This window comes from Ambystoma mexicanum, chromosome 12 (assembly GCF_040938575.1).
Source record: "Ambystoma mexicanum isolate Mex_15411 chromosome 12, UKY_AmexF1_1, whole genome shotgun sequence".
In the NCBI taxonomy this organism is placed as follows: domain Eukaryota; kingdom Metazoa; phylum Chordata; class Amphibia; order Caudata; family Ambystomatidae; genus Ambystoma; species Ambystoma mexicanum.
In genome coordinates, this window is record NC_090936.1 from 737,179,789 (window position 1) to 737,199,755 (window position 19,967).

A 19,967-nucleotide genomic window follows, 5' to 3' on the forward strand; every position below is an offset into this window, starting at 1 on the left:
GAAAGCACTCTGAAATTGTTCCATGCTGCAGAGTACTGTGTCGCAGTACATGCACAATATAGTGACCCTCGAAAGGTAAGGGATTACTTTGTCACGAATGGCCTGCGAGGCTGGTACAGGCATGCGTTGCCCCACAGGAGTGTCTTTTGTGGTGACAGGAGCGGATACTGAGGATGTTGTAGAGGAATTCAACCTACTACTTTGTTCAAAGGGGACAAGCCTCTGAACAGCTGCCTTGTGGTTGGACCTCAGGTGTTGCTGCATGGAGGTGGTCCCATAGCTGTACAGACCAGGTTTGCCATGACTGAGCACCATTTTGCACTCAGTGCAGGTCACCTTGTCTGCACGTACCTTAGGTATCCCTCCAATGGCGGTAAAGAGCCTCCACACCCAAGGCTCACACTGGCTGGCAGTAGTAAGGACTTCCACTACCTCATCCTTGTTTTCCTCTTAATCCCTCTCTACATCTCCATGTCTGTTCCCCCCTCCAGGCCCTAAGGAAGGTAGTGGTGGTGAAGGGGGTGGGGTGGTACTGATGCAGAGGCAGCTGCAATAGAAGAAACCAAGGTTGCCATTTGGAATAGTTCTCCAAAAGTAAAGTAGCACAGCACAGCAGGCACAGCTCAGCAGAAAATCCAATGTACGAAACCCGAAATGTGGAGCAATGCTCTCTCTGGTAGCCAAAACAGAATGAGGAGCAGTTCTAGGGTGTTGCCTTTTATAGGGGTGCTGCGGAGTGCTCTGCAGACAGCTGCACACTCTGCAGACACTTCAAACACCAAAGAGAGCTCAAAAAGCTCAAAAAACTGTCCAGATCGCCATTGACATGGTCTGGGACCTGTGGAAGGGTGAGGTTTTACAGTGAAACACCTTGGATTGCTAATAAAAACACTTTTTTGGTGTCCGGGTGCACTGACACTGCCCACAAACACGGACTTACACTGAGCATTGGTGCGGTCACATGGTGACGTCACAGACGTCTGCGAATGGGATGGGTGTCCGTAGGACACCTTTTGCGCGGGATAGGTTGTACGCATGTGCATAGTTGTTCTACATACAGGGTTGGGCTCCCCGGACTAATTAAAAGTGTGACACACATACAGCGGACAGTTCCGGACAGGCGCAATGTTCTTAGGCCCCCCAAAAGTGTGATGCGCATGCGTCCAGGTGTCCTCCAGACAAGTCTGGGGTCCCTGAACTAATCAAAGGTATGTCACAACTTTGCATACTGCAGACAGGCTCTGTGTCCTATGGACACCTCAATTTTCATTGCGGACAGCCCGGATAGGTTAAGTGTCCGTAGGACAGCTATTGCGTGCGATCGGTTGTACGCATGCACATAGGTGTTCTACGGATAGGGTTCGGCTCCCTGGACTAATTGAAAGTGTGACAGGTGCGGCGGACAGTTCCATACAGGCATGATGTGCATAGGATGGTAAACTTTCTCTACTTCCACCCCTCCTACTCCCCCAACGATTAGACACCTCTGACAGATTCTGCGTCGACCTTCTGTGCACCCAGCTACTCTCACACCGCCGAATCCACGGTATTTGAAAGACAAGTGTTGGCTGAAGTTCTAAAGTTAGAATCCTGTGAGAAATATCATAATTCGAACTTTAGTAAACCCCAGAGAGATTCTGTTCTAAAACTTGCAAAAGATAAGAATCTCATTATCAGACAAGCAGATAAAGGGGGAGCTATTGTCTTGATGAATCGCAGTGATTATGTTAAAGAATGTGAGAGACTTCTTTTTGACAGTGTGAGCTATTTGAAACTTACTTGTGACCCTACTGCTCGGCTGATGAAGATCATAAAAGAAAAAGTTACTTTGGCATATGACTCAGAGATGATTAGCAAACAAGAATTTGAATTTCTAATAAGGGAACAAGGCAGGGTACCTGTGTTCTATATTTTGCCTAAGGTGCATAAGAGATTGGTAGACCCTCCCGGACGTCCCATAGTCTCTGGGGTCAATTTCATTTTAGAACCATTGTCTAAGTTCGCAGATTTTTATCTGCGCCCATTTGTGATGAAAATGCAGAGTTATTTGAGGGATACTACCAATGTCATCAATAAAATAGAGAACATAGATTTTGTTCAAGGCAACTCTTTATTGATAGGTTTGGATATTCAATGCATCTATACTATGATACCACAAAGGGCGACATTAGAGGTTGTTGAAGAAATTTTGCTGGGCAAAGAGGATGGACACCCTGTGAGCAGTGCCTTTATTTTGTGGTGTACTGAGTTTGCCCTTACCCAAAACTTTTTCCAGTTCCAAGGAACTTTTTTCCAACAGATAGAGGGCACTGCCATGGGTGCGGCCATGGCCCCTAATTTAGCCAACCTCTATGTTGAATATTTTGAAACAATTGTGATATACTCAGCCACTAATCCTTATATCCATCGGTTGAGGAAGTGGCTGAGGTATATAGACGATATACTCATTGTATGGGATGGTACGAGAGAAGAAGCTGAGTGCTTTATGACCTGGTTGAACCAACAGAATCTTTTTCTGAAATTTACGGGATCCATATGTGACTTTGAGACTCATTTTCTGGATATTACCATCTTTCATGAGAATGGAGTGTTAAAAGTGAAGCCCTACACAAAGACTACTGACAAGAATTCTCTTCTGCACTTTAACAGCCATCATGCTAAGCATTTGAAAAACAACTTACCTTTTGGGCAGTTTTTAAGGTTAAAAAGGAATAGTAGTAGAAAAGAGGATTTCCGTCTAAGTGCGGACGCACTTACTCAGAAACTGCAAAACAAAGGCTATCCACCTAGAGTGATTAAGACTGCTTCAAAAAGAGCATACAATAATAATTGGGAGGCTCTTTTGGAGAAAAATGTGAAAATAAAGAGAAAGATTGGTACTGTTTTTGTTAATACTTTTTCAAATTTATCGTACAAAATTAAATCTATTGTGATGAAAACTTGGAAAAAGGTATACAGAGGAAAAGAAGCCTTGCCCCCTTTGGTGGCCTTTAGAAAAAGTCAAAACCTAAGGAACATTTTGATCAGGAATGATGTAACTGAGAAACGTACATCACTGGTGAGACAAACCAGGTTATGGGTTTTACCGGAAATAAAAGGGCATTTCCCTTGCGGTAAATGTAGTATGTGTGCCCAAACTAAAGAGATTAGATATATACAAATTTTACCTAATCTGAAATGGGTGTGTAATGAAATGACCAACTGTAACACATCCAATGTTGTGTATTTAATCACATGCCCCTGTGGCCTATATTATGTAGGCAAGAATAACAGACAATGTAAAGTCTGTATGGTGGAACATCGGAGCTGCATCAGAAATCAAGTGATTGCAGCTCCTTTAGTGAAACATTTTCTTGATATGAAACATGGCTGCAATGACTTTACGTGGTTTATTTTGAAAAAGGTGTATGGCCATAGGAAAGCCGAGACAGACCAGAAATTATTGAACCTGGAACAAAAAATTATTTTTAAATTGCAAAGTAATGTTCTGGGGCTCAATGAGAGTATTGATTGGCATCTGGTCAGCCAAACATAAATGTTTTCTGCTATCTGACTATTGTTTGCAATTTTGGCTGTGTTTTGAATTTTTTTGAATTTTCCTTATTTTGTGCCATCTATATTTGCAAAAATTTGCATATGTCTGTTGCTTGATTTTCGCAATGCTGTGTCGATTTCTTTTGAATGGTTTTTTGCCCCCCAGTGCACTTTCTTCTAAACACTGCTTCCCTTTGTTGTTGGGTGGTTTGATGCAAAGATGGCCGCTAGTTTTTTCTTACCGGCTAGTACCTAACTGAAGAGTGTAGTCCTTCCTTAGTGTTCACTGGGAAGATTGCATGTAAAAGATGGCCGCTGTATTTTCTTGCCGGCTAGTATTTAATCGTAAAGTATAGTCCTTTCTTAGTGTTTACTAGGAAGTGGTGAGCGTTTTGCTGCACTTGGTGAAAACACATGCTGGTGCTGCACGGTCTTCTTTCAAACCCCGCGAGTCATTAGCGAGGAGTTTGTTTCTCCTAATTCAGAGGTGAGCATGTTGTTCTTGAACTTTAGTAGCTACATTACTTTTAGTGATGTTGGTGGCTATTATCCCTTTTCCGTAGTTTTTTAATTACTGAACATTGAGGTGTTGTGTACTATCTCCCACTACTTGGTCACGTTCAGCATGTTTTTACACATTTAATGGCTGTGAAGTCCGCTGGTGTATGACATTACTGTTTGGAAGCATGAGCTCCAATGCACAACCTAGGCTGGGCTTGAAATGGTTTCTTTTCTTCCCTTTTTTACACATTTGGGAGCCGTGGTGTATCGGTGCATTTTAATGCTCTTTGAGATGGTTGGTGACCACCCTTCTTATATTACAGATTGGTTCTGCGTCCTCTTTTGTAATCATCTGCAGACTTGGTTGTCATTACAAGGGATTTCCTCCCCTTGCCCCACGTTGTGGGTGGCTTCACTTGCGTGAAGGTAATTTTTATTTAATATATCCTGAACAATTCATGACTGTTGTCCTGTAGTGATCTGTGGCTCATTGGTAGTGTGATGTGTCCTTTCTAGGTGTGACGATATTTTCGGCGGATTGAGACGCCTTTTGAAGTATCTTGGTTTTTCAAGAAGAAAAATTAGCCTATCTGTCATTTACAGACGTGCGTTGAAGATTCACCACATTAAGGTAAATCTAATTGGTTTAATTTCTAAACCTTTTTGTGGAATTGTTCTCTTGACTGAGTCAACTCCACTTTTACATTTGGTAATACCCCCTCACCTGGGGATCTGATTAGTTTCCTCTGTTTCCCTTCTTTGCAGGCTGGTTGCCTGAAACTACCCATTCAACACGGTGTTGAGAAGAATAGTGGATGTTTTAAAGGTTCCCCTGAAGAATGTTCGCCCGAAAGGGGCTTTAAAGAACAGAAACATGTTGGGATTATATGTTGTTTTAGTGACGCATTTAGTTTTTTTCTATGTACTATGATATGTGATTTCGTCTGTGTCTATTTGTAAGTGGTTTATTTGAAATTTAGCTTTTTTGATTTTGTAGGTTTTAGTGGTAGTTTTGTACACTGTGTTAGGTGTGGGTAGTATCTTATGTTTTAATTTAAATATTCTGTATTAAACAAAAATGTTTTTTGAAATTTGGAATGTTGCACGCAGTCTATGTTGTCAAGACCTGTAGTGCCGGAGAATCTGTCAGAGGTGTCTAATCGTTGGGGGAGAAGGAGGGGTGGAAGTAGAGAAAGTTTACCATCTTATCCTTCTTTTATAATATAATCTATGTTCCTATTGGTGGAGTAAGATGTGGTACATATAAATAGGATCCTGTGTACCTATTTGATTACATGTTTTCAGAGGCTCTTGTGGTCTCGTAGGTTGTGAATAAGGAGATATTGTATCACACCAGGACACTACACTACTAGCCATATAACATGGCTACAGCCTCAGACAAGTGCCTAGCATATAGCGAGGATCATGTGAAAAAATTGTTAGACACATTATCAGTTCTGGCTGGCACCAGTGAAAATGAGATCAATATTAACAGCAATGATCAATGGGACGAATCGGTCCAATTAAGGAAACACCTTATTCGTACTAAACTGCATGGGGCTATTATGCTTGAGTATTTGAAAAATCAGGCCCTTCCTCAAGGTCTCATAGTGAGAAATGAGCCACGTCTATTTTTAGACAATAAGGAATTTAAACTAAAATGGAGTTACATATCTAATAAATGTGGGAGGGACTGGTTAGTTCTAATCATAGATACAGCTAATGAAGTGTCAAAGAAAATAGAGATAGATATTACAAAGTTGGAAGAAGAACTCAAAAAAGATCTTGATCTAGATACGTTCAAAGTAAAACTAGAACAACACCTTAAAGGGTTAGTAGATTTTAAAAATGATACTACCCTAGAAAGGGTTAAAAGGTTGAAAAAAGACCTCACCAATTTTACACATGAAAAGGCCTTCCCTTATGTTGTAGAGGGCCATAACTTTGGTAACACATTTCAGATTCCTAAAAACAATAGACATGTACATTTTAGGGATACTTCATATAGCTCAGGTGAAGATAGCACAGGAGACAATGAACCTGTAGCTCAATCGAACCCGGGCAGAGGCAGGGGAAGGGGCCAGAGAGGGGGCAACAGACAAAGACAAATGATGCCTTTTTTAGGGCAGGGTCCCAACCGAGGGGATTGGGACAACCAGGTCAGGACACGGAGCCGAACAAGGAATCAGTGGTGATTAACTTGTCCAACTATGTACTTTCAAGTGAAGAAGAGAATACTCTCAACAGGGGCCTCAGCTTTGCTATGACCAAAACCCATGATCCCTTTGAATTTCGTACTGAGTTTTTGCATTTATGCGTAAAGTACGCCTTAATGAATATTTCAGTGAACACGAGGGTTACAATAGTAATAACTGCAGTGGTCTGTGTAATGCGTCGACCTTCTGTGCACCCAGCTACTCTCACACCGCCGAATCCACGGTATTTGAAAGACAAGTGTTGGCTGAAGTTCTAAAGTTAGAATCCTGTGAGAAATCTCATAATTCGAACTTTAGTAAACCCCAGAGAGATTCTGTTCTAAAACTTGCAAAAGATAAGAATCTCATTATCAGACAAGCAGATAAAGGGGGAGCTATTGTCTTGATGAATCGCAGTGATTATGTTAAAGAATGTGAGAGACTTCTTTCTGACAGTGTGAGCTATTTGAAACTTACTTGTGACCCTACTGCTCGGCTGATGAAGATCATAAAAGAAAAAGTTACTTTGGCATATGACTCAGAGATGATTAGCAAACAAGAATTTGAATTTCTAATAAGGGAACAAGGCAGGGTACCTGTGTTCTATATTTTGCCTAAGGTGCATAAGAGATTGGTAAACCCTCCCGGACGTCCCATAGTCTCTGGGGTCAATTCCATTTTAGAACCATTGTCTAAGTTCGCAGATTTTTATCTGCGCCCATTTGTGATGAAAATGCAGAGTTATTTGAGGGATACTACGGATGCCATCAATAAAATAGAGAACATAGATTTTGTTCAAGGCAACTCTTTATTGATAAGTTTGGATATTCAATCCCTTTATACTATGATACCACAAAGGGCGACATTAGAGGTTGTTGATGAAATTTTGCTGGGCAGAGAGGATGGACACCCTGTGAGCAGTGCCTTTATTTTGTGGTGTACTGAGTTTGCCCTTACCCAAAACTTTTTCCAGTTCCAAGGAACTTTTTTCCAACAGATAGAGGGCACTGCCATGGGTGCGGCCATGGCCCCTAATTTAGCCAACCTCTATGTTGAATATTTTGAAAAAATTGTGATATACTCAGCCACTAATCCTTATATCCATCAGTTGAGGAAGTGGCTGAGGTATATAGACGATATACTCATTGTATGGGATGGTACGAGAGAAGAAGCTGAGTGCTTTATGACCTGGTTGAACCAACAGAATCTTTTTCTGAAATTTACGGGATCCATATGTGACTTTGAGACTCATTTTCTGGATATTACCATCTTTCATGAGAATGGAGTGTTAAAAGTGAAGCCCTACACAAAGACTACTGACAAGAATTCTCTTCTGCACTTTAACAGCCATCATGCTAAGCATTTGAAAAACAACTTACCTTTTGGGCAGCTTTTAAGGTTAAAAAGGAATAGTAGTAGAAAAGAGGATTTCCGTCTAAGTGCGGACGCACTTACTCAGAAACTGCGAAACAAAGGCTATCCACCTATAGTGATTAAGACTGCTTCAAAAAGAGCATACAATAATAATCGGGAGGCTCTTTTGGAGAAAAATGTGAAAATAAAGAGAAAGATTGGTACTGTTTTTGTTAATACTTTTTCAAATTTATCGTACAAAATTAAATCTATTGTGATGAAAACTTGGAAAAAGGTATACAGAGGAAAAGAAGCCTTGCTCCCTTTGGTGGCCTTTAGAAAAAGTCAAAACCTAAGGAACATTTTGATCAGGAATGATGTAACTGAGAAAAGTACACCACTGGTGAGACAAACCAGGTTATGGGGTTTACCGGAAATAAAAGGGCATTTTCCTTGCGGTAAATGTAGTATGTGTGCCCAAACTAAAGAGATTAGATATATACAAATTTTACCTAATCTGAAATGGGTGTGTAATGAAATGACCAACTGTAACACATCCAATGTTGTGTATTTAATCACATGCCCCTGTGGCCTATATTATGTAGGCAAGACTAACAGACAATGTAAAGTCTGTATGGTGGAACATCGGAGCTGCATCAGAAATCAAGTGATTGCAGCTCCTTTAGTGAAACATTTTCTTGATATGAAACATGGCTGCAATGACTTTACGTGGTTTATTTTGAAAAAGGTGCATGGCCATAGGAAAGCCGAGACAGACCAGAAATTATTGAACCTGGAACAAAAAATTATTTTTAAATTGCAAAGTAATGTTCTGGGGCTCAATGAGAGTATTGATTGGCATCTGGTCAGCCAAACATAAATGTTTTCTGCTATCTGACTATTGTTTGCAATTTTGGCTGTGTTTTGAATTTTTTTGAATTTTCCTTATTTTGTGCCATCTATATTTGCAAAAATTTGCATATGTCTGTTGCTTGATTTTTGCAATGCTGTGTCGATTTCTTTTGAATGGTTTTGTGCCCCCCAGTGCACTTTCTTCTAAACACTGCTTCCCCTTGTTGTTGGGTGGTTTGATGCAAAGATGGCCGCTAGTTTTTTCTTACCGGCTAGTACCTAACTGAAGAGTGTAGTCCTTCCTTAGTGTTCACTAGGAAGATTGCATGTAAAAGATGGCTGCTGTATTTTCTTGCCGGCTAGTATTTAATCGAAAAGTATAGTCCTTTCTTAGTGTTTACTAGGAAGTGGTGAGCGTTTTGCTGCACTTGGTGAAAACACATGCTGGTGCTGCACGGTCTTCTTTCAAACCACGCGAGTCATTAGCGAGGAGTTTGTTTCTCCTAATCTAGAGGTGAGCATGTTGTTCTTGAACTTTAGTAGCTACATTACTTTTAGTGATGTTGGTGGCTATTATTCCTTTTCCGTAGTTTTTTACTTACTGAACATTGAGGTGTTGTGTACTATCTCCCACTACTTGGTCACATTCAGCATGTTTTTACACATTTAATGGCTGTGAAGTCCGCTGGTGTATGACACTACTGTTTGGAAGCATGAGCTCTAATGCACGACCTATGCTGGGCTTGAAATGGTTTCTTTTCTTCCCTTTTTTACACATTTGGGAGCAGTGGTGTATCGGTGCATTTTAATGCTCTTTGAGATGGTTGGTGACCACCCTTCTTATATTACAGATTGGTTCTGCGTCCTCTTTTGTAATCATCTGCAGACTTGGTTGTCATTACAAGGGATTTCCTCCCCTTGCCCCACGTTGTGGGTGGCTTCACTTGCGTGAAGGTAATTTTTATTTAATATATCCTGAACAATTCATGACTGTTGTCCTGTAGTGATCTGTGGCTCATTGGTAGTGTGATGTGTCCTTTCTAGGTGTGACGATATTTTCGGCGGATTGAGACGCCTTTTGAAGTATCTTGGTTTTTCAATGAAGAATAATTAGCCTATCTGTCATTTACAGACCTGCGTTGAAGATTCACCACATTAAGGTAAATCTAATTGGTTTAATTTCTAAACCTTTTTGTGGAATTGTTCTCTTGACTGAGTCAACTCCACTTTTACATTTGGTAATACCCCCTCCCCTGGGGATCTGATTAGTTTCCTCTGTTTCCCTTCTTTGCAGGCTGGTTGCCTGAAACTACCCATTCAACACGGTGTTGAGAAGAATAGTGGATGTTTTAAAGGTTCCCCTGAAGAATGTTCGTCCGAAAGGGGCTTTAAAGAACAGAAACATGTTGGGATTATATGTTGTTTTAGTGACACATTTAGGTTTTTTCTATGTACTGTGATATGTGATTTCGTCTGTGTCTATTTGTAAGTGGTTTATTTGAAATGTAGCTTTTTAGATTTTGTAGGTTTTAGTGGTAGTTTTGTACACTGTGTTAGGTGTGGGTAGTATCTTATGTTTTAATTTAAATATTCTGTATTAAACAAAAATGTTTTTTGAAATTTGGAATGTTGCACGCAGTCTATGTTGTCAAGACCTGTAGTGCCGGAGAATCTGTCAGAGGTGTCTAATCGTTGGGGGAGAAGGAGGGGTGGAAGTAGAGAAAGTTTACCATCTTATCCTTCTTTTATAATATAATCTATGTTCCTATTAGTGGAGTAAGATGTGGTACATATAAATAGGATCCTGTGTACCTATTTGATTACATGATGTGCATAGGACCATGAAAGTGTGAGGCACATGCATTTAGGTGTTCCCCGGACAGGGATAGGGTCCCCAAACTAATTAAAGGTGTATCACAACTTTGCAGACATGCAGACAGGCTTGGTGTTCTACGGACACCTCTATTTGGGTCAATTGCGGACATTCGGACAGTCGCGCTTTCTGCGGACTCCTAACCAAGGTTTTAAAAAAAATTGCACACACACACAAGAACAGTATACATATAAGTTTATTTACAGAAATATATATACAAATTATGAAAGAGAGCGGGAAGCAGAAATGGACATATATACAGGGGAATTGGGGTTTTCTAGAGGTTGCGTGGTAGGGGACAAAGGGATTGAGGTTTCATCGTAACATTTTTGGTAATGGGGAATTTGTGGAGATGTCGGCTGGGGCATGGAGAAGGGGTACAGGTGCAGGTGGGGCAGTGATATTTAATTTTCTCCATGATATGTCTTTGTACAAAGTCTTTCAAATCAGCAAAACTGTTCAATAATTGATCAATATTTTTCTTCAAATGCACTAGATGATTTTACAAGGTGTCACTTTGCTGTTCTATTTGGTTTTGCAGTTGTACATGATGTATTGTTTCTGGGGCATTGCTGTTTTCTGTATGTACTGTTAAGAATAAAAATGTGTCAGGTACATTTGAAACAATGTGTATTAATTGGTTTACTTTGGAAACTGTACGGTGTACCAATAGTATCACTGTCTTCACTCATGTCATCCCAAAGAAAATGTTGTTCAAGCCACTCCATGATGCTAGAAATTTCTGTTTAAAAAAAAAGAATAATATTTTTCAGTGTAGCATATTGAACAAAGTGTGTTCTTGTAGTAATCTATGTAGTGCACTTACCAGTTTGTTGTTCAGTTGAGCTGTTAGTTCTTTGCAGGTGTGCTGTTGACAGTTAGTTTGCAGTTTCTGTATAAAGCAGCAGTGAGGTAATTCATTCTGCTGTAGGCATAGGTTACTTTTGTTTTTGGTGTGTTGCAAAATGTTGTATATCCTAGGAAATTGCACTATTGGTTTCGCAAGTGTAGAGTTTGCAGACCTAGTATAATTTTGTTTGTAACTCACTTATGTGCTGCTCTTTCAACATGTTCAGTGTCTTTGATGTATGCTACAACAATGCAAGATACCCGCTGAGCTTTCGGGCAGTGTGAATGCTACCCGAAGTCCACGGACAATCGTGTAGTCCGCAGACACTGTACCCATCAGCATGGGGTCAGGAGGTTCAGTATGTTATAGGGTATATCCATACAAACTAAGGGTATCCTGGTAAAGACCCATGAAATTCAGTGAAAAAACTTTGTTAAAGGGTCGTTATGGTTCAGTTGCGCTACTAAAAACCTATCAAATTTAGTGCAAACACTCTTTTAAACTGGTGAATTTCTGGGGTTTTTCGATTTTACTTGTAACCATAATATGGATAGGTTTTTATTAGTGCAAAGTAAGTATAATGTCCCTTTAAAAAAGTTTTTGCACTGAATTTGATAGGTTTTTAGTAGCACAATTGAACCATAACCTCCCTTTAACAACATTTTTTCACATAATTTGATAGGTTTTTAGTAGCGCAACTTAACCATAACGTCCCTTTAACAACGTTTTTTCACTGAATATAGATATAGGGCAGCAACTGTTTTGAATGTGTTGCAGCATTCGCAAAGACATCCAGTTTACACCCCTGTTTAATACATTATGATACATTAAAATGTAATCTTTGTAAACTTACTAAAATCAAGTCCCCTATAAAGGTCAAATGTATGCAAATAAATATATAACCATTGGGTTGAATGAATGTATTTTGGTAAAAAGAATTATCTCTTTTTTATGTTCGATGCGATACAGGACACAAGAATGATTTTGAAATGTATATTGGGAAGCTAGTGTAAAATATAGCTTCCACACTAGTGCTGTATATATTCTGAAATACATGATTATTGGGGACTTTAAGTTGTCTAAGGGTCTCCCAGTAGTCTCAGTTCCTCTAAACAAGCCTTTAATCTATGTCATAGGCGCACAGAGATGTCTAATGCAGATGAACGCTTGCTCCAAAAATAACATGGGCGATTGAGTTTTAAAATGAATCCACATGGGTACTTACCATCTTGAGTCTGTACAGGTTCTAAAGGTAATAACACAACAATATTTTACTCTTCTTATTTGAAAAAGGCTTTAGTGGAGAATAGGGCAGTGGGGCAATCACAGTTGGCCTGTTTCCCTCTATGTTGGTCTCCCACTGGACCTCCCCCTTGAGATGACAGGCCTGCTCCTGCACGGCCTTGAATAAGCTGGTCTGTAGAAGAAATGGGCCTTGGAAGCTTCACTCCCTTCTGGGTGCGTGATCAGCCTCTGGGCATTGCAGTTCCTTCCCCTCCATTTAACATTTGGTGTGGGACCCTTATTAGTGGCTTCACCCTCAAAAACCTAAGCTTCCTCGTTAATTTCATTACTGCTCTCCTTTCTTCTCCTTGTGTCAGCACTAAAATAACATGATAACCCCTCCGAGAATTGTATTCATCTTGAACATTATTCCAGCGGATAATCCCACTGTAAGCATTTTCCAAAAAGAAGAGCCAAAAGAAAATACAATCACCTGCCCACCTATTTCCCTCTTCTCCCCAACAAATAACCTGACATGGTATCACACCACCCACAAACACATCATGCACATCAACATAATAAGAAAACAAACCTAATCCTTCCCTATATCTATTGTCCTCAATGTAAACATTGGACTACGTTCTGACATGTGCCTCATTCTCTTTAATGTTTTATAGTGCATTCCCTGTATTTATGGGTACATGCCCCTAATTCCATATTTTTATTAAATCTTGTGTTCCATTCTGTCACCCTAGGGACATTCCCAGCTCTCCACTCCCTATCAATGTCCCTGTTCACTGTAACTGGGCCATGAGAACCGATAACCTCAAACTGAAATGCTCTTGCCAAGCTATCAAAGTCATCTCTTCAGTGGAATTCTTCAAAACTCAGGTCAAACTCCATCTGCTAGAGATGTAAGAAGCTCCCAAACCTCTCACCTTCCTACTAAAACTAACCACCTTACTCGCCTCTCCTGCATTTACCCCTCAGGGCTATTCCATGTAAAAGGACATATGTAAATTATGGTCCCAGGCTCTAAATGCCAAACTATGGTTATGTTTCTCAGCTCCTGTTCCTGGTATATGTTAGCACTCTTAACCCATCATCACCTAATACCAAAGTGAATCCAACAATGCATTTTGTAAATGCACTTTACACTATCACTTTACACTATCATTACCTGCGCTCCCTTGTATTGCCTTCTTCTTAAGTAATTTCTGGTTGAAATAATTCACTGTTCTTTAATAAATACAAAATACAAATATAAATAAATACATGGATCAATACAACAGGCCTAACATGTGGTATGTTTGCTCTAGTTAATGAGTGATTGATTTATTAGATAGTTGTTGACAGGCGCAGTTTCTTTCCAACACGCCACAGAGATAGACTTGTCCTCTCCCGTGGGACCTACCAGGCAGGTACATCGGATTAGTGAATAGGCCCAAGGTCTGCGGACTGTACAGCTCACACAGAGATATAACCGGTGATTCTTGTGACACACTCGGTTTTTACTTTGGCAGGTAATGTACTGCGTCGATGGTCCCTAGATGCAACAGAGTGCAATTCACGATCCACTCTTCTTCATCCGAGCGCCACTGTTTCAAGTTTTGTCCCATCTAATCATTAAGACTGCCCGGCGAATAGAGGTATTTTACAACACTAATGTAGGAGCACAATCAGCCCGCCATCTGTAGCTCGACTTTATCTTCCGATCTCACACATCCATGTGCTTGTTTTGGCAGGTAACTCTCTCTCACGTCAGAACCATATGAGTACGCTAACATCAGTTTACGGTGACAACACCCCCCAAGTTACACATTTCAGTGTACACATTGGATGAACTTTTCAAAAAGGTTACAGGTAATTATACCCCTTGCTTGCCAGGGTCATGTTACTTTGTAACACGTGTACATATGCTTTTATGAACTATTTTGACCACAACAACCCCAGCGCCACTTACTTCCTCTGTTTGTTCATCTGCTGAATATTCCAGCCACAGCTCCAACCATCAGGCATCAAACATAGCCAGCTTGCATAGCAATCTATTCACAGATGGTAAGTGGAATGCTGAAACAATCACTTTACTATCACCCCCAGAGATGATGCCTGTCTGTAATTTCAGAGGTGTCCAACAGACCACTCGAGGGTATGCCTTTTGTCTCGCCCTCTTTTTCCAGCTGTTTCACGAGCACCTTCTCTGTGGTTGTGGTAAGAGTAAGCATGTCTGAAAACGATTGTATGTGATTTCTAAATTAATTTGTAGTCAGAATGTTGCGCAATGGTGGTGCTATATAACCTCACAATAGGCTAGTACACCTATACTAGATGAGATCTATATGAGCCCCCCACTGATATGAGTTCCTTTTAATCATCTTGTTCCTCAGGGGTCACCCTATCTACCTGATCTTGGTCCAGAGAAAGGCCGAACAACTTGGTATTCACAGCCAAAACTTATTTAGCCCTATGTGAACAGTAGTGACACACAGTTAACAGCTACTCAATTCCAACATATAGAACTTGAGATTTACGTAGGCCCCTGAGCCCATCAATTGCCTTGAGGGCAGGTTTTTATAATCACAGCACTTAGAAAATGGCCAGAAAGAGAGGTACCCTGACATCCAACTAAACTGGGATGAGGTTCAGATTTCTCTTAGAGTGTGGGCTATTTTAAGTAGTTTACAAGTGCTTTGTATTTGTTTTGACTAATGATTTGGAATGTATAGATAAAGCTGAGTGTAATCAGTTCAACCCATGTTGTATATGTTGCATATCAACTTTGTGTTTTTTGCACTTCTCTTTCTTTCATGTTGAAATTGCTTTACATTATTTATATTCATACAAAGAAATGTGTGCCTAACCAAATGTTTAATACATTTTGACATATGGTGAATAATTAAAAATTCTTCTATATAGCTGCATATGCCGCGACATTTCTTGGACACAGGCTCTTGTCAGATGAGCGTCAAATTCAGAGTACGCCCCAAATGTCCACACCTTTCAAAAAGTAGAAATTTAGTTTCTGATTTAAATAACTTTACTGTCAGGACAACGTCTTGCGTTTATATTTACAATTTTTCCCCAGCCCCGATCAGTGTAGGGTATGGCCCTCAAGTACTAAATGATTAGCTAGTTAAGTCAGTCAGTTTCTTTATCCGGCAGCAGCAGGGAGATTTTTGTGAAACACTGAACCTGCTAGTGTGTTGAATGCAACTGGTAAACAAATACATAATTCACACCTATGCTTAGCACACAATGCATACATTCTTTTGCAAACTCTTTAAAAAATGTTTTAGACTATGTAAAACAATACAAATAAATATATCAATACAGATGTCCCTCAGTAAAGACATGAAATGTCCTTTGTTATATCACTATTGCTTCATAGCCTACATGTTTTTTCACACAGTGGGGTGCATATATCATATTTCCCCCTGTTGTGAGCTTCTTCAAGGCTGCCAAAAGTGTATTTACTATATTAGTGATCATTCACATTCATACATGAGACTATTGGGGTGGTTAGGAAGGGTCCCCATCATTCTGAGGGATTCATGTTGGCTCACCGTATTGATGACTGGGGGATGGCAGCGAACTGGGCGCAATGTTGCAAATCCATATGTATCGAGTGAAGTTAATTATGAATGAGATATGTTACTTTAGTGTTACAGTTGTTTAGAATGTATACATATCAAATCTTCACACACGTATAAAGATGCAATACTAAAACTGCAAATTCAACATGAACACAATCTACACAACAAGGTGCTTTGTAAAGAAAACATGGTAGTTGGTACTCTCTTACAAAATGCATGTGAACTTTTAATCTGACTTTCTCAGGTTTAAAAACTGCAGAAAATTAGTAAATCAGTAACTTTAATCAGCACCCAATCAATTTACCGTAAACAATTCAGAGTAATACATTTCACCGAAGACCATAATACCGAAAAAACACCAACAATATTAAATAAATATTTATAAGGTAGTGGGGTAAGGGGTGAAAATGAGTTGGGATAGGGTTGTGGTGGCATTATAAGGGTAGAAAATCAGGGCTTTGGGGTCCCAAATCGGTATTATGGTCGCAATGAAATATACCACTCTGAATTTTCCATCAGTAAAATCACATATAACCCTTTAATCTCTGTGGTCAGCTGCTGCACATGAATTTTAAGTAGAAGGGACATTTGTTGATGGAAAGAAGAATGAGCCATCTAGTAAGAAGGTCAGCTTGCTAACAGGACCAGGCTTATGATTCAACAGTGCCGCAAGGCAACATATGTTATCTCGCTCATTGTATTGAAGTCGCGTCAAGGGGGTTGATCATGTTTTGGGCTGGTAATAAAAATGAGGCAAGAGGCCAGGCTATCTGCCGGTTAATTTAATTGTTTTTACAAGTCACCAGAGGCTGTCTGTTCTGGAGTGGTTGTCGCATAAATCAGTAGGTCTTCAGGAGCACCAGGAGTGTGGGGTAGGTGAGATCGCAATCAGTTGTTCAAAGAAGATTCTGTTTATTCAGGCCTTCCTCGCATTTGTTAAAATATGTGGCAAGACCACGTGCAATCACACTTAAAGTTAAAGGCCCTAGGCCAGTCATTGATAGTAAATAATTATTTGTTAATACCAATGTTTAACCATATACTGACATCATGGCCTACTATGGCTGAATCCTAAGAAGAGATGTGTTTTGAATATGATCTGAAGATAACTATCAAGATAGGACTGGCCAGTGAAAATTGAAGAATTGGGAAAAGAACGGATATCTTTGAAGAGGTTTTTGTCCAATCATATGTGGGGTATGGATTAGTATAGAGTATCTGGGAGTGTTTTAACTGTTGCAAAAATGTATACAAGACATCAACTGATGTGGTTTGTCGAAACCTGGATTTGTTTGGTCCTGCAACATCATCTAACCATTGCCCGGAGCTTTGTACAATAAACCTGCTTTACGTACATCGGTGTACTCACTTCTTAAGTGGTGGGCCTGTTTGGGCTAAGGTTGCAGATTTCCAAATAAACTATTCGTAAAATTAAATGAAAAAGAAGAAAAAACAAACACAAATTCAGTATCAGAAATAATATAGAAACTCAATAAGTTGCATATTTTCTTAAAACGATTTCTTCATAAGCAAAATGTAATTTTGAATATGCACAGTGTTCAATTTTAGATATTGATAGTAGGTTAGTGCTATGTCCAAAAGACTAGGCCTAGGTTAAATTTGAAAGTATATACCTCCACTTGAAAGGGTTAATCATAGGACCATACCGACCTTTGTGTGCAGCATATGCTTGCATTAAGAAACAGAGACACTTGAAGAGCATCGTGCAAGCTTGCTTTAAGGAGCAGAAACACTTGAAGAGCCAGACAGAAAACACCACACGGCTGGGGTGACAACTAAGCACCAGCATGATTTTCTTTTTTGAGAGACTGGCTGGTGAAGAAACTGTCACAATCCTTCCTGAGGGTTCCCAAAGCTGCTGCAGGACAAGACATTTGTGTGTGGGTGGAGCTCATTCAGCACATTGCAGGTATGCAAGGGGTTGGTGGGGACCTTGGGAGTAGTGAGCAACCCAGCTTCTAAAGAGAAGGTCAATGAACTGATAGCTATTATCTTGTCTGCAGGGGGAAAAAACTAAGACCAGTAGCCGATTCGCCTAAAGAGGCGACCACCACACATTCGCACAGGAAACAAAGAAGAAAACACCCTTAATCCCCTTTGGGTACTTACTTAGATGTTGTTATTACTTGACTAGTGGGAAACTAATTGGGGAGGTCGGGTACAAGCAGCTACCGGCTCGTGTTTAGGATGCTCCTGGGGGCCAGAAGAACAGGTAGAATTTTACACCTAGCCTGGTTAGTGATTTATAATGAGGGCTATTGGTTCCAGGTGGTGTTTTTATATGGCCAGTGTTGCATATCTATATATTATTTTTAACAGGCTACTTGCCAAATAAATGTATGATGATTCCTCGAATTTCTTTGGCCGACTAAAACTTTGCTGATTTATTTTGCCCAATTACTGCTCAAAATGCGTGGAGACTCGCACGCCCCTTCCGCCCCTTTCGCCCCCACCTTCCTCCCCACCTTACATATATATATGAAACTCAAACTACCATCTATAGTTTTGTCATAAAAAAGGCATACAAAAATTAGCAAAAAGAATGTGCCAAAGTGGTAATCAGGAAAATTGAGGAATACACGCCACAGATGAGGCCCTACGTGGCTGATTTTGAAGCAGGCACAGGGTGATGCTAGAGAGACCAAAGGAATGTGAATGCAGAATCCAGTCCATGACGTCCGACCCCGGAAGGTCAGTCTTTTGTTCCTGCCCCCTTCTCATTGTCAGTTTTTGTGGGTGTGCCCATCCCCACCCACCCCTGCTTTGCGGCCGCACCACATACCTGCTGCATCTACTGCTGTCTTCTTTGTTTGTCTGCAGGCTGCATACCCAGGAGCAAAAAATACTGGACGGCACCCTTCTCTAAACACATCTTGTGCGTCAGACTTCTGACTTCATGTCTTGCAGGCCACAAAGAGCAAATGTACGTGTGTGAAAGTGAGAAAGTCAGGATGAAATTGCATGAGGCAATTGGGCAGTTTTAGGGGAAATGAGAGAGTGAAATTGGGTAAAACTGTGAAAATTAGATTGATATGGGGTAGAACAGTGGTTACATAAGAGACATGGGCAGTGCTTTAAGTGAGATGAGAAATCGAGGAGGAGGCTGCAACGAGGTTGTGTGGTCTAAGTTATAGCATGGCCTGAAGTGACCCATCACACAACAATAAAAAAAGAAAAGTTGTTGGGTTACTTTTATTTTTTATTGTCTCTCGCTGGGGATTCACCTGAGCCCTGCCAGTGACACGCCAGTGTCGAATTGCACTTTGCTGTTTCATTGGTGCTTTATTCATTTTGTTTCATTCAACAGACTGCGTCAAGCAGTCAATTCAATGAAACCAATAAAACCCAGCACCTTCGAAATAGCACAGTACGATGTGACACTGACTTGTCAACAGCGGGGCTCGCATTGGAATCCCTAGCTCGGGACTATAAAAGAAATTGCATTTTTTTTTTAGTCTCCCAGGATTCCACTGTGCTATTTCATAGGTGCTCAATCTCTTTTGTTTTATACAATAGACTGCTTGACACATAATGCCCACTATGGGCTTTATGTGACAATCAGTCTATGAATGAAACACACGGAATTCACTGTTTGGGAGATTTTTAACAGTCTTGGAGCCCATTGAAAATGAAAAGTTTGAAAGTCCACAATGCACACACATAAGGGGATACCAGTGAACATCTCAGATTTGCACCAGCAACTTTATACCCAATTCCTTTATTTGGAGCACAACTGAAGATGCCTGGAGCATCTTTGAAATGCTGACTGGAAAATGTGATTCACAAAGATTTGCTCAAGGACATTTGAGAGATGCTCCTGGCGTCTCCAGATTTGGTTCACTTTTAGGCGAGCATCAGAGATGTTCCCGAGTCGAGTGCAAATCCATAAGACTGATGCCCAAGGCCTTCATCCTTACCCGCTCTGCCACTTCTTTCGGCTCCCAATGTGCCAGTGCGTTCATCGGTAGCGT